General features: G+C 35.8%; 1 long non-coding RNA gene across 1 annotated transcript; it reads left to right on the top strand.

Annotated features, from left to right (window-relative positions):
* Window positions 1–1,815: 1,815 nt before the first annotated feature.
* Window positions 1,816–2,825, top strand: LOC113361965. The gene is made up of 2 exons (XR_003365454.1): window positions 1,816–2,398; window positions 2,508–2,825. It is a non-coding gene; the product is annotated as an uncharacterized LOC113361965 (long non-coding RNA).
* The last annotated feature ends 13,027 nt before the right edge of the window (window positions 2,826–15,852 follow it).

The raw sequence follows: 15,852 nt of genomic DNA on the forward strand, positions 1-15,852 counted from the left end.
ATGCTCTAACACAACCATTGAAACATTCTTAGAGGACATTTCGTCAAAGTAAGCAATTTTCAAGGTGATTGAAACGTGTCATGACTTTCGTCACTAGGTAAAGATGAACTTGGCCAATGCAAAAGCTTACCAACACATATTTCGAGAAATAGATAGGCGAGATAAACTCGGCTCGAAATAGCAAATGCGTATAATCAAAGTCTATATAGCAAAACGACTTTTTTCTCAAAATAGGAGATAGAGTAGATAGACTTTTGAGTGATAGATAAGTTCAAGTCTCCACATACCTTTTAGTCGATGAAGATCCACCAGTTCCTTGAGTAGTCCTTCGTCTTGTATGATGATTTCCATGGAGTTCTTGAGCTCAACTACACTTTCTATCCTAGTCCAAGACTTAGCTATAGTAGACTAGAAATCAGGACTTAGTGTTTTGATCACTAACATTGACAAACATGCTTGAGATAGCAATGCATGCGAGTTCGACCGAGCAATGCTCTAGCAATCTCCCCCTTTGTCAATTTTAGTGACAAAACTATCAAGTGGAAATTGAATGAAACCTATTTTGAGGCATACTCATTTTTTTTGAGGCATACTCATCCATTATATTATCTAGGATAGATTTATAAGGGGTGTCTAAATGTAGTGTAATTACCTATATATCCCTAAATAATTTCAATTTGTCATAGTTCCCTTATCCTCAAAAACCTAAAATTAAAAATCAAAATAAACTTTAAACTTAAACATCTAGGACTCCAATTCAATAAAGAAATTAATCAAACAAAGGAAATACGAATCGAAGTGAGCGATGTTGGAATGCGAAATCCAAATCTCAATTGCTCTTAGATGTATTTTAGAATGTATGCGTAACAGACCCATCTTGTTTTTGATTGATTTTATTTTGTTTGATCGGTAAAATATGATTTCAAAGATGAAATTAGGGTTTTCAGAAGATCAGTTTGGCTGATCTTGCAGTATCAATTTTGAGCCGAACTTAGTGTATGATTTAGAGAAACACTATGTTCGGCTAATGCGACTTTACAATATTTTCAGCCGAACCTCAATTTTCCAGCCGAACCTCAATTTTTCAAGCCGAACCTAGTGGATGATTCAGTTTCTGAGTTAAGTTCGGCTGATAAATTTTGAGACGAACCTCTGTTTTTTTGAAATTATACCTAGGTTCGGCTGACAAGTTATCAGCCGAACCTAGGTATAATTTCAAAAAAACAGAGGTTCGGCTCAAAAGTTATCAGCCGAACTGTTCATCTGGTCAGCATATCTGGGTTTTAAAAATTCAATTTTTTGGCAGATTCAACTTATAAAAGGAAATTAAACCTCGATAGAAGTTTACCTCTGATTTGAATCACACATTTTGGTCACTTCTAATCACTAAAATCTCAAAAGTCAAAATCCAAGCTTTTTTTTCTTCACTTCTTCTTCTTCCTCTCAAAAATCCCAATTCTCTCACATAAATTTGATTTTTCTACTAATTCACCATTAATAATTTAATGTTTAATCAATCCTTAAAATTCATAATTAATCAATTCTAATCATAATCATTTACACTAATTATATAAGGGTAGTTATGCCATTATCAAAAATGGTGGATGAGGGGTGATGTTATTTTTTATTTAGTGACCCTATTTTGGCATTATCTAGTATGCCTCAAAAAAATCTAGTATGCCTCAAAATAGGTTTCAAATGAATTATTGTCCCTCCTTTTGATGGGCCTTCACAAATATCCTTGAAGAACTTTATAAATATATCCTTGATGTCATTATCGAAAATTTCTTTAATAACATAATATTCATAGTTCCATATTTAGCCTTCCTCATTCACTTTCTCACTTCTTCACTTCTTATAACAGAAGAAAAAAAATCTCATCGCCCCCACCACCGTCGTCTCCAGCACCCCCACCACCACCACAATTTCTATCGCCGCACCACAACAAACACCACCACCTTCGTTCGTCACGTCCGCTACTAATATCAGCAGATCTATCATTTTTTGTGTTTGATTTCAACTGATTTCTAAACCAGATTCATGAATTGATATATTTATTTGGGTTTCGATTTCGAGTTGCCGATTCAAATCTGTTCTTTTTTCTAAACCAGATTCGAGTTTCAGTTTCAGATTTCAAAGAGTTAGATTTAGTATGTATGATTTTCAATTTTGATTATAGAGTTTTCTGAAAATTTGATTTTTGTTGATTCACATAATTTCTTTTCTTTATTTCGATTTAATTGATTTCGAGATTGTTGATTCAGAAATTAATTTTGTTGAATCTCACTCAAATTCATATCAAATTTTATATAGGTTTTGATTTCGGTGCGTTTTATTAAAAGTTGTATGATTTTTGTTGAGTCTGTGCAACTTCTTGTTCCCTGATCTGCAATCATGGGTAACTCTCAGTCTCTATTCTCCTTTCAATTCTATCACATTTCTTTTGATTTTTAAGTCTAAATGTTTTTGTGAATCCAAAGGCGGGTGGTTTATGATCGTTGTTGCAGGTATGGTAGTGGGATCTTTAGCTTGTGCTGGAAAAGTTAAGAGGAAAACTCCTAGAGGAAACGGTAGAGCTCACAAGAGAATGCAATACAACAGACATTTCAGTATTACTGGTAACATATCATCTACTATGTATCATTTAATTCTAAGTTTCTTTTGGTGAAAATCATATCAGGGAGCATTTGTATGGGTGTATATTGCTTGTTCCAAGCGATAACGTGCGTTTTTGGATTGAGTTTTTTTTTTTTTTTTTTTGTATTTGAGTGTTGTAGATTGGTTGAATGGTATATTTTGTTATAAAAACTGCTTTAGTGTGGAAATGAATTGTCAACTTAACAATTGGAAATTTGAGGATGGTGGTCAGTTTTTTCCGGAGATTGTTAACTAGCATGTATTGTTGCGTACTTGTATGGGAATGAATTATACTAGGAAATGTGATGGTCTGGTATAGATTAAGATAAGGGGGAATGGGGATGATGAACTATATATATATAGATGTACAGAAAGTGGACTGCAATTGGATGACGGTTAATGAATGTGGTCTGTGGGGTTCGTTATGTTATTTTTTTTAATGATGGAGGGATTAGATTTTTAGAAAAAGAAGAACAAGTGTTGGGACAGATTGTAGAAATGAGATGATGGTGGTATGCCGTAAGCATTGTTTAATTCAATCATCACCAATTGAATGCTTTTTTTAGGGGAAAACTATTTGTCAGTAAGAACCGTAGTACCAAATTCATGTAAAGTAGGAAAATTTGGTTTGTTTAGTTTTAGGTTCTTTGGAAGCAACAACAACCAATGACTTCTAGTAAATGGTAGTTGTAGAATGTTACCATCTGTAACTAAAAAAATACTGAGTGTTCTTATTTTTTATCGGATCAACTACGGTTGTTGATCCATTTACGGGATCAACTACTATTGTTGATCCAATCTTCCTTGGATAAATATAATCATGCTTGTAGTTTAAATCATGCTTTGTAGTTTAAATCATATAAATTTCTTCCAATGTTGAACTTGTGGTGCAATGGTAGCATGACTGACTCCATGTCAGATGATGCGTGTTCGAGTCATGCCAAGTTCACTCCATTTACATGGATCAACTTTCATTGTTGATCCAATTTAGGGGATCAACTACTGTTGTTGATCCTTTTTTTTTGGATTAACTACTGTTGTTGGTCCCCTAAATGGATTAACTTCTACTGTTGATCCTTTTTTTTTTGGATCAACTTCTACTGTTGCTCCTTTTTTTTTGTGGATCAACTACTGTTGTTGATACAAAAATATCTAAACCGGCGGCAGCGGCGGACTAGTGGTGGTGGTGGTGGCGGCAGCGAAAGACTAGTGGTGGTGGCGGACTAGTGGTGGTGACAGAGTGGTGGTGGAATATTAGTGGTGGTGGCGGTTGGTAGGTGGTGGTCGTCGAACGGTAGTGGTGGAATGGTAGTTGAATGTTGGTGGTGGTGGTGCTAGTGGTGGTGGTGAAGTGGTAGAGGAAGAAATTTGTTTCATTTTGAAATAAAGAAAAATATTATATGGGTGAGGGTATTAAGGTAATCTAATTTTAAATAGATAAGGTTATTAAAAAGTAGGGACATATTTATTATTGTATAAGGATATATTTATTGGGAGTCAAAAGTAGGGACATATAAATAATGTACCCAACTATCAATACATATGGAATACAAAAATAAATGAATTAACTTTTGTAGCTCCTATTCCACATGCCTAATCTTCAAAATTATTCGAAATCTTCGTCACTTCCAAGTACTCCAATGATCCCAAAGGTTGTAAGTTCAGCATCATCGTTGTTGAAAATCCATAGCTATAACAACGAGAAAACAAGAGTTCTCAATCATTGTTATACAGTGTCATAGTATCATTATATAGTATCAAAGTTCAATTGCATCACAACTTCGACAACAATACTATGGTGATATGTATCACTCCCCCTTAGTCAATACTCCATCTCACATGGAAACCACTCCCCCTTACATAATGATCGAAAACCATATGTATTTATAGTGTGAACTACATATTAATTCTCCCCCTTTTTGTCAATAAAATTGGCAAAGGTACGAAAACGGGATCCTAATGAAATTTCCGAAAGAGACATTTCATGACCAAAAGAAAGCACATATCATCTTATTTAGATGCAATCATATAGCAGAAGCTAAATGCATTCATCAAGGAGTTTTATAAAGATACAAGATAACCCCTATAATATTCCACAGCCGCACTCCCCACAAAGATTTGGCAATTAAGCACAAGTTCAATTAAGAACTCTCCCCCATAATATGTCATTTCCAAAGGAACAACAAGAGCGACCTTAATTTCAAAAGAAAAGAAGGATTTCTTTGGACATAACAAATCACATACAAGTATGAATTTGAATCCAAAATACCCAAAACCACAAGAGAACCCGTGATTAATTTAATCGGAAATGCTCAACATAAGTGAACCTATGGAGACTCAAAAATACACAATTAGATTAATCACAAGAGTAATCAATTTAATTGGTCATGCTCGACATAAGAGAACTACGGAGCAACAACTAAATAACCAAACAAAAATGATTAATTTAGTTGAACATGCTCGACATAAAGTACCTTACGGAGCAACAACTAAGCTAAGAATAACTCAGTCGATTGTGTTCAACGTAAGACACCTTATGGAACAACACATTATGTACCCAAAAATTATGGATCAGAGGTCGACCTTATACCGTGGAATAAGCAAGGATTCATTCTATTTTCCATCACCATTTGCACAATGACATACAATAAACATAATCCTTGTAAACAAAAGATTTTAACCTATCTTCCATCAATAATTGACATAATAGGCTTAACTTTTGTATTTGTCAAAAGCTCATTCCTTCTTTTATCAACACATGCATATCGACATATAAAGGACTTAACTTTCGACAAAGTATGGGACAATCACAGTTCGCGGACGCAAACACACATATCCCATAACAAATTGCAATATATAAACCCATAAAGATTAATACTGCAAAAATCATCTTCCAAATAATTTTAGAATTTAAACCAATAAATCTAAAAACATGAAGATGAAAACGTTGGACATAGCTATGTGTAATCACAATAATGGCTATTCCAAACTCTAGTTATTCTTCTTAAACAAAACAAGAAAATAGAAGATTTACTAGATAAATTAAGGAAAAAATCAGAGTTCATTGAGAACCTCATATCTTTCAATGAACCCATCAAAGAAGGTATCACTGATTTCCTTTATTTTCTTGACCTAGACACCCCATGTTCGTGAGTTAGAACACTAACTTTGCGATCAACAACCTGAGCAAGCTGTCTAGCTTTGACGCAGTCCATGATGAGCTTCTTTTGATTCCGTATCAGAATATTCTGATTAACAAGGATTCTAGCCTGACCATCTAGAAGTTGGTTTATTTTCAGTTGAAGATTTGCAAACTCGACCTTTGAATCGTTCTGAAAACGAGTTGTGATCCTTTCTTTCAAGCATCTTCTATAGGACCAACTCCTGAATTGACTTATGTTCTTGATTGTCTTCCTCCATATCAAGATGCACAATTGAAAAAGCGGGGGTCTAATAACACCACCCAATATTTCACTTAGCAATCTGTATAGACTAACTCTGAAATACTTTGCTAGAGAATCAACTAGACAATCATACTCAATCTAGATAAAAGTATCTCAAGGAGTTAATATCTCTCTCTTGATTTGATTTTTACTCAAGCTAAAACCAATAGCGAGTCTTTATCAAATACAAGGAATACTTGGACGGTACCAAAGAACAATGTCCAAGGATCAATCAATATCAATCAACAACTAAAGATTGGATTTCCAATTGATGATCACGAATGCACAACCTGTATTATTTCAATTATATAAAATATAATGCGGAAAAGAAATAACACAGACACCAGAAATTTTGTTAACGAGGAAACCGCAAATGCAGAAAAACCCCGGGACCTAGTCCAGATTGAATACATACTGTATTAATCCGCTACAGACACTAGCCTACTGCAAACTAACTTCGGACTGGACTATAGTTGAACCCCAATCAGTCTCCCACCGATCCAAGGTACAGTTGTACTCCTACGCCTCTGATCCCAGCAAGATACTGCGCACTTGATTCCCTTAGCTGATCTCACCCACAACCAAGAGTTGTTGCAACCCAAAATCGCAGAATTGATAATAAACAAATCTGTCTCACACAGAAAAGTCTATCAAAGGATAAATCTGTCTCCCACATATAAACCCTAGTTTTATTCCGTCTTTTGATAAATCAAGGTGAACAGGAACCAATTGATAATCCGGTCTTATATTCCCGAAGAACAGCCTAGATTAATCAATCACCTCTCTACAATCCTTCCTGACTACACAAGAGGATTGTCGAGGAATCACAAACAGTGAGACGAAGATGTTTGTGACTTCTTTATCTTGCCTATCGGAGAACTCTCACGATCTCAAGTCAATCAATCGATTGTACTCGTACGATAGAATATGCAATATCAGATCACACAACTACGATAAAGTAGTGTCGGTCTGGCTTCACAATCCCAATGAAGTCTTTAAGTCGTTAACCTGATTTTAGAGAAGAAAATCAAAGGTTAATGGAGATCGACTCTAGCGGGCGCACTAGTAGCACACAGACGTGTGGAGATTAGTTTTGCACAATGCTAGATGTCTCCTTTATATAGCCTTCAAATCAGGGTTTTTCCTTAGTTACAAAGCAATCCATATTCACCGTTAGATGAAAACCTGATTTAGATTCAAGCTAATATTTCTCAACCGTTAGATCGAAAAACCTAACTTGTCACACACATTTTGGTAAACGTTTACTGGGTTCGTGAAAACCATGCCCAAAAGTGTACGTGTATGTTGGTTCAACATAGTAACCCAAAAAGGTCAACCATATGACCATTTCATATTAACCTTGTTCTTCTCCACCATTACTAGTTCAATTGACTCAAATGAACTAGTTAAAGAGTTGTTCAATTGCTATGAGATCTTATGTAACTACACAAGACACAATTGAAACAAAGATGATTCGATTCGATTGAATCGGCTCATGAACTTTATAGCCACGGTTTGAATAAAGCATTCCTTAGTAATTTAAGTTTCATGTTCAGAGCACATCTTTAGATCATCACCTCTTAAGTTCACAAACAAGTTCGCGGACTTAAGTTAATCGGTTGAGTTTTCCAAACTCAGCAGAAATTAAAGAGAACTTCCGACAGTTCGCGGACTGAGTTCGCGGACTTAGCACACAAACGAGTTTTGGAAAATCCAGCAGAAATTTTCGGTCGAGAACTTCCGTCAGTCCGCGGATTGAGTCTGCGGACTGGGTTCGCGGACTTGGCAAGCCAATTCCACAATCCTCCCGATTTCTCTTGATCAACAAACTTCGAAAACTTTGGTTCAAGGAATACGTGGTTATGTAATCTAAACTCTTATTTTAATCATTGAGACATTCTCAGAGGACGCTATGTAGCCGTTATTCACAAATGATTCACGTCAGAGCAATTCTCAAAGTGATTGAAACTTTTCATGACTTTCGTCACTATGTGAAGATAAACTTGATCAAAGCGAAACGCTTTACCAACACATGATTTCGAGATATAGATAGACGAGATATACTCGGCTCGAAATATCAAATGTGTATGATCTAGTCTATATAGCATACGACTTTTGTCTCATAAGAAGTAGGAGATAGAAGAGATAGACTTTTGAGTGATAGATAAGTTCAAGTCTCCACATACCTTTTTGTTGATGAAGTTCCACGGTTCCTTATATAGATCTTCGTCGTTGTATGATGAATCGCCATGAAGTCCTTGAGCTCAACTACACTTTTCTATCCTAGTCCGAGATTTAGCTATGTAGGCTAGAAATCATGACATATAGTTTTGATTACTAACATTGACAAACATGCTTGAGATAGAAACGCATGCGAGGTTGACTGATCTATGCTCTAACAATCTCTCCCTTTGTCAATTTTAGTGACAAAACTATAATACATATGGAATACAAAAAAGATAAACTTTAGTAGATCCTATTCCATAGTCTAATCTTCAACGTTCCTTGAAATCTCCGTCCTTCCAAGTACTCCAATGATCCCAAAGGTTGTAAGTTTAGCACCATCGTTGTTGAAGATCTGTAGCTATAACAATGAGAGAAATCGAGATTCTCGATCATTATTATACAGTGTCATAGTACTATTATGTAACATCAAAGTACAATTGTATCACGACTTTAACAATAATATTATGGTGATATTATCACTCCCCCTTAGTCAATACTCCATCTCGATCATGGAAACCACTCACCCTTACACAATGATCCGAAAACCATATGTATTTGTAGTGTGAACTACAATATTTCTCCCCCTTTTTGTCAATAAAATTGGAAAATGTACAAGAATAGGAACACAATGAAATTTACACAAGAGACATTTCATGACCAAAAGAAAAATACATACCAACTTAATTTAGATGCAATCTAATAGCCGAAGCTAACAGCATTCATCAAGGAGTTTTAAGATACAAGATAACCCCTATAAAATTCCACAGCCGCACTCCCCGCAAGATATTACCATTAAGCACAAGTTCAAAAGAACTCTCCCCCATTTGATGTCATTCCTGAGAGAACAACAAGAGCGACCTTAATTTCGAAAGAAAATAAGGATTTTTTAATTTGGACACCAAAAACCATGAGAATGATTTTCCATAAATTATCCACAAGTAAACCAATGATTAATTCAATTGGAATGCGCAACTAAATAAAACCACGAAAGTGATCAATTTAATTGAAAGTGCTCAACATAAGTAAACTCACGGAGCTACGACTAAGTCAATCACACGAAGATGACTAACTTAACCGTTCAAATACTCAACATAAGGAAAACCTTACGGAATATACGACTACATTAACCAATAGAACATGATAGTGTAGCCTTTCATATACTCAACACAAGAACTTGTGGAATGTATGAAAACTCAACTAGATTAATTACAAGAGAACCTATACTTAATCTAATTGGAATAAAAATAACCAAACTAATCACCAAAGTAATCAATTTAATTATTTTGGGATCAACATAAAAGAACTTATGGAACCCCGACTAAGTTCATCATAGAATATGACAACCTTAACCGTACATGTACTCAACATAAGAAAGAAAACTTATGGAGTACAAACTAAATAACCAAACTAGTTGATTAATTTAGTTCCTAATGCTCGACATATAGCATCTCATGGAACAACCAACAAAGCCAAGGTAAATCGACACTTAGTTGTAAGGTTCTCAACATAAGACACACAATGGAGCCTTTACGATAAAACATAATAAAATGGATCAATGAAGATCAATACCGTGGATAACATACAAGGATCTATTCTATTTTCCATCATAACGACATAATAGACTTTATCCTTGTTGAACAAAAGATTTTATCTTATTTTCCATCAAATACATGACTGCATAGGCATAACTTTTGTATATTTCAAAAGTCCATTCGTCCTTTCATCAATACGAATACCGATTCATGAACGACTTTACTTTTGACCGCAATATGGGACCTTGAAGTTCACGGACGCAAACAATACATATCCCATAAAAATATTGCAATATCACAAACCATTAAAATACCGCAATAAACATCATCCTCCAAATATTTTTAGAATTTCAAACCAATAAACCTAAAAAATAACATTAGAAGATGAAAACAAAAATATCTATGTGTAGTCACAATCATCGCTATTCAAAGCACTAGTTATTCTTCCAACTACTCCAAAAAAAGAAGACTTACTAGGCATATAAGAAGATGCATTACTCATCACCTTCATCATCGGACAATTTCCAAGTAGCTTGAATTGAATCCAACTCTTCCTTGAACTCGGGACACTTGGTTCCAATTAACGACACTTGATCTTTTAAGCACTCTACTCTTGCATTTACCTTGCACACACCCTTGTAAACTTTTTAAATAAGCCTCAAGGTGGTAGGGTCTTCACATCAAGAGGAGTACCTCTTTGTCGCTTGCGAACATTTTCCCTTATACGCCAAAAGGTACATGGACGAACAAGTTTGGGGACCCCAAGAGAATTTCCAATAACATCAAGTCCACGATCACGAAAAATTTGGCTAATCAAACAAGGATAGCCTAACATCTTGATGTGAGAAGTCATCGTCATCATTTGAAAGATGATAAAATCACAAATGTCAAGATTTGTATTGCCGGATTCAAGGAAGTAGACTAATGCCGCAAATTCATAACTCCACCAAGAATTATCAATTGTGGAGGGACAAAGGTTATAGATACCGATTTTTCCAAACGCCATTAAAGCAATACTAAGATCATTAGTATGAAACTTTCCTTGACTCCAAACAACCTTCTTTCCACAAAGTCCAATAGAAATATCATCATATGATGGACGTTCATCACTTGGTCTAGGTAACCGTACGTTCCCCAATGGTATTTCGGTGACCCTTGAAACTAACTCTCTATTAACGAGGAACCTTTCTCTATTTATCATGGATTTAAATTCCATCTTCTTAAAATCAACATCATGAATGTTGGCATAGAAAATCCTTGTTAGAGAATCAAAACCTTCACCAAGGCAATTAAAGATATTCCCAAGATTGAACTTTTTGAAGCAAACTAAATCCTCTCCATGTCCACTAAAGGTTTCCAACTTCTTTTCTAGAATAAAACCTTTGGAAGAAATTCTATCAAAAGTTCTAGCACAAGAATCATTCACAAACCTAATTCTAAGAGAATTTTGATCACAAGGAGGATTCAAGCTAGAGGATTTTGATATTTTAGAACTCCTTTTCATGCTTCTAGAACCCATCATAAAGAGATACACATGAGAAAATTACTTACTTGAAGAGAACCTCAAACACCCTTCCTTTTGATTTCTTCAAAGAAGCTTTAATGGTGGAGAAGTACAAAACCTGGTTCACGTACGCGGACGAGAGAGAAGAAGGTTCGCGGACCACCAACATATATATATATATATATATATATATATATCCCTCATTCATGGGCTTGGGATGTACACGAACGGTGACCCACAAGACTTAGGGGATATTCTTAGCCCTTTTCACATTAAAGGTGTGCAACCAACATCTAACATAAGCAATGGAAAGCTAACTAAGTACAACACAAACTATTTATTGCCCCACTTCAATATATGTACGAATGGGGTAAATGCCAATCTTGTTACCAAGAGGCATAATGCGTAGAGGAGTTCTCATGCGATATGTCTGGTTGATAAGTGTGAACAGTCCTTGTAGTATAATTAAAATAATGATGATAGTCAGGGCAGTTAGAGCTTCATATCCTTCGTTATTCTGGCTAGAAGAAGGATTCTTCCGATTTCTGGGTTGTACAGTATCAACAGATTTAATACATACGAAACCCTTTTCGGAATGATTCTTAGACTTAACAGAATTAAGTTTTTCTAAGAATTTAAAAACGCCTTCGAACGCTTTAAACAGATCTTTATCAATTGATCCATCACGATAGTATTCCTCATAGAGATCAAGAATTAATCTAGTGAGGTTCCATATCCTTGAGCGTATTGAACATTTTCCAAATTGTTTCTTCTTTTTATTTTTCCTTCAGATTGCTTCTTAACATCTAAATCTCCCCTTTTAGATGAAGTAAGATTATCATGAGAACCCAGAGGTTTTAACCATAACAATCTTTGAACAATCTTTACAGAATTCTGGCGTGCGTTATAGATGTCAAGAGCAAGTTTTCCAAAGAAATTTCCCATAGGGTAATTTATATGGAACGAACAAACACAAACTTATTAGGTTTACCGTGTTTGCCTGCTCTGATACCAATTGAAAAAGTAGGCAAACTGTATGGACTAACTCCGAAATACTTTGCTAGAGAATCAACTAGACAGTCAGACTCAATCTAGATAAAAGTATCTCAAGGAGTTAATATCTCTCTCTTGATTTGATTTTTACTCAAGCTAAAAACAATAGCGAGTCTTTATCAAATACAAGGAATACTTGGACGGTACCAAAGACCAATGTCCAAGGATCAATCAATATCAATCAACAACCAAAGATTGGATTCCAATTGATGATCACGAACGCACAACCTGTATTATTTCAATTATATAAAATATAATGCGGAAAAGAAATAACACAGACACCAAAAATTTTGTTAACGAGGAAACCGCAAATGCAGAAAAACCCCGGGACCTAGTCCATATTGAATACACACTGTATTAAGCCACTACAGACACTAGCCTACTGTAAACTAACTTCGGACTGGACTATAGTTGAACCCCAATCAGTCTCCCACCGATCCAAGGTACAGTTGTACTCCTACGCCTCTGATCCCAGCAGGATACTGCGTACTTGATTCCCTTAGCTGATCTCACCCACAACCAAGAGTTGTTGCAACCCAAAATCGCAGACTTGATAATAAACAAATCTGTCTCACACAGAAAAGTCTATCAAAGGATAAATCTGTCTCCCACAGATAAACCCTAGTTTTGTTCCGTCTTTTGATAAATCAAGGTGAACAGGAACCAATTGATAATCCGGTCTTATATTCCCGAAGAACAGCCTAGATTAATCAATCACCTCTCTACAATCCTTCCTGACTACACAAGCGGATTGTCGAGGAATCACAAACAGTGAGACGAAGATGTTTGTGACTTCTTTATCTTGCCTATCGGAGAACTCTCACCATCTTAAGTCAATCAATCGATTGTACTCGTACGATAGAAGATGCAAGATCAGATCACACAACTACGATAAAGTAGTATCGGTCTGGCTTCACAATCCCAATGAAGTCTTTAAGTCGTTAACCTGATTTTAAAGAAGAAAATCAAAGGTTAATGGGGATCGACTCTAGCGGGCGCACTAGTAACACACAGACGTGTGGAGATTAGTTTTGCACAATGCTAGATGTCTCCTTTATATAGCCTTCGGGTTTTTCCTTAGTTACAACGTAATCCATATTCATCGTTAGATGAAAACCTGATTTAGATTCAAGCTAATATTTCTCAACTGTTAGATCGAAAAACCTAGCTTGTCACACACATTTTGGTAAACGTTTACTGTTTCGTGAAAACCATGCCCAAACGTGTACGTGTATGTTGGTTCAACATAGTAACCCAAAAAGGTCAACCATATGACCATTTCATATTAACCTTGTTCTTCTCCACCATAACTAGTTCAATTGACTCAAATGAACTAGTTAAAAAGTTGTTCAATTGCTATGAGATCTTATGTAACTATACAAGACACAATTGAAACAAAGATGATTCGATTCGATTGAATCGGCTCATGAACTTTATAGCCACGGTTTGCATAAAGCATTCTTTAGTAATTTAAGTTTCATGTTCATAGCACATCTTTAGATCATCACCTCTTAAGTTCACAAACAAGTTCGCGGACTTAAGTCAATCGGTTGAGTTTTCCAAACTCAACAGAAATTCTCGGAAAGAGAACTTCCGCCAGTTCGCGGACTGGATTCGCGTACTGAGTTCGCGGACTTAGCACACAAACGAGTTTTGGAAAATCCAGCAGAAATTCTCGGTCGAGAACTTCCGTCAGTCCGCGGACTTGGCAAGCCAATTCCACAATCCTCCCGATTTCTCTTGATCAACAAAGTTCGAAAACTTTGGTTCAAGGAATACGTGGTTATGTAATCTAAACTCTTATTTTAATCATTGAGACATTCTCAGAGGACGCTATGTAGTCGTTATTCAGAAACCGATTCACGTCAGAGCAATTCTCAAAGTGATTGAAACTTTTCATGACTTTCGTCACTATGTGAAGGTAAACTTGATCAAAGCGAAACGCTTTACCAACACATGATTTCGAGATATAGATAGGAGAGATATACTCGGCTCGAAATATCAAATGTGTATGATCTAGTCTATATAGCATACGACTTTTGTCTCATAAGAAGTAGGAGATAGAATAGATAGACTTTTGAGTGATAGATAAGTTCAAGTCTCCACATACCTTTTTGTTGATGAAGTTCCACGATTCCTTGTATAGATCTTCGTCGTTGTATGATGAATCGCCATGAAGTCCTTGAGCTCAACTACACTTTTCTATCCTAGTACGAGACTTAGCTATGTAGAAATCAAAACTTATAGTTTTGATCACTAACATTGACAAACATGCTTGAGATAGCAACGCATGCGAGGTTGACCGAGCTATGCTCTAACAACAATCTCTTGAGATTTAGCATAGTTCTCCATGTATCCCTTTTTTTTATTAGGGAAGTAGAAACACAATATAGAATAAGTATATATGTGTTTGTGAACACGAGTTAGAAACTCTTGTTACGAAAACCCTAAGAACTCACGAGAGGAGTACGCGAACGGTTGTGGACCGTCAGCACAAAAAACTTAAACATAAATAATATACAACATACTTGAGCATTTCTCAATTAATTTCCTTGCATCTCTCTAGTTAGAATCAAGGAAAAGAAAACCTGGAGTCAAGTGGTAGAGTGGAAATTAATCCCACTATGATCATCGAGAAAATAGTTGTATATATCATCTGACAGTTTGATCTTTGTGTTCTTCTCCTTTCTTCGGTTGACTTTCATCCCATAAGAGTAAGACATGGCGTGTTTAACATATCCGTCAGAAGTTTTCTCTGAGGACTAAATCTAGGACCTCTTGCAATTGGTTCAAGAAGATCAGAATAGAGAGGAATCCATTTTCTAGACTTAGATTTACCAGACACGTCCTTATAAGCACAAGGAATATGTTCATTAGTGGCACAAGAGTTTATACCATTATATGAACTTGTTCCCTATGATGATTTCTAGAATAAAGATCATTTTTATAAGGTTTCTGGTTTTCTATGGGCACGAGATTCACTGTAGAAGTCGACAGACTATTTACTCCATTGATAGTAGAAAGAAGAAAATTATGAAGATTCGAGATTTGTTTCCTTCTGGCAAGGCAATGGATAGCATAGTAATTCTTTTCCCCACAGAATGTACAGGTTCGTGGAGGAGAACCAACAACTGGCACATGTTTAATCTTCATAGCCATATGAGAGGATTGTAAGTCACGTAACTCCTTCTTGACACAATCTTCTTCTGGAGAACATTTCTTCATGTGCTGTAATTCACAAGAGTTAGTTGGTACAGAAGCATTTCTCCTTAAAAAAGAGTTTTCCTTTTCCAAGGATCTGCACTGTTCATGGGCTAGAGCAAGACATGCACCTAGTTTCTATTTTTCAACATGAAGTCTGTTTAGATCTGATGAATGCGTCTCGATCATTCATTTTTTTCTAATTAAGTCTTCCTTGATAATATCCTCAAGAACACTAATCTTTTCACACTGTAGA

Source organism: Papaver somniferum, chromosome 3, assembly GCF_003573695.1.
Source record: "Papaver somniferum cultivar HN1 chromosome 3, ASM357369v1, whole genome shotgun sequence".
Taxonomy (NCBI): Eukaryota; Viridiplantae; Streptophyta; class Magnoliopsida; order Ranunculales; family Papaveraceae; genus Papaver; species Papaver somniferum.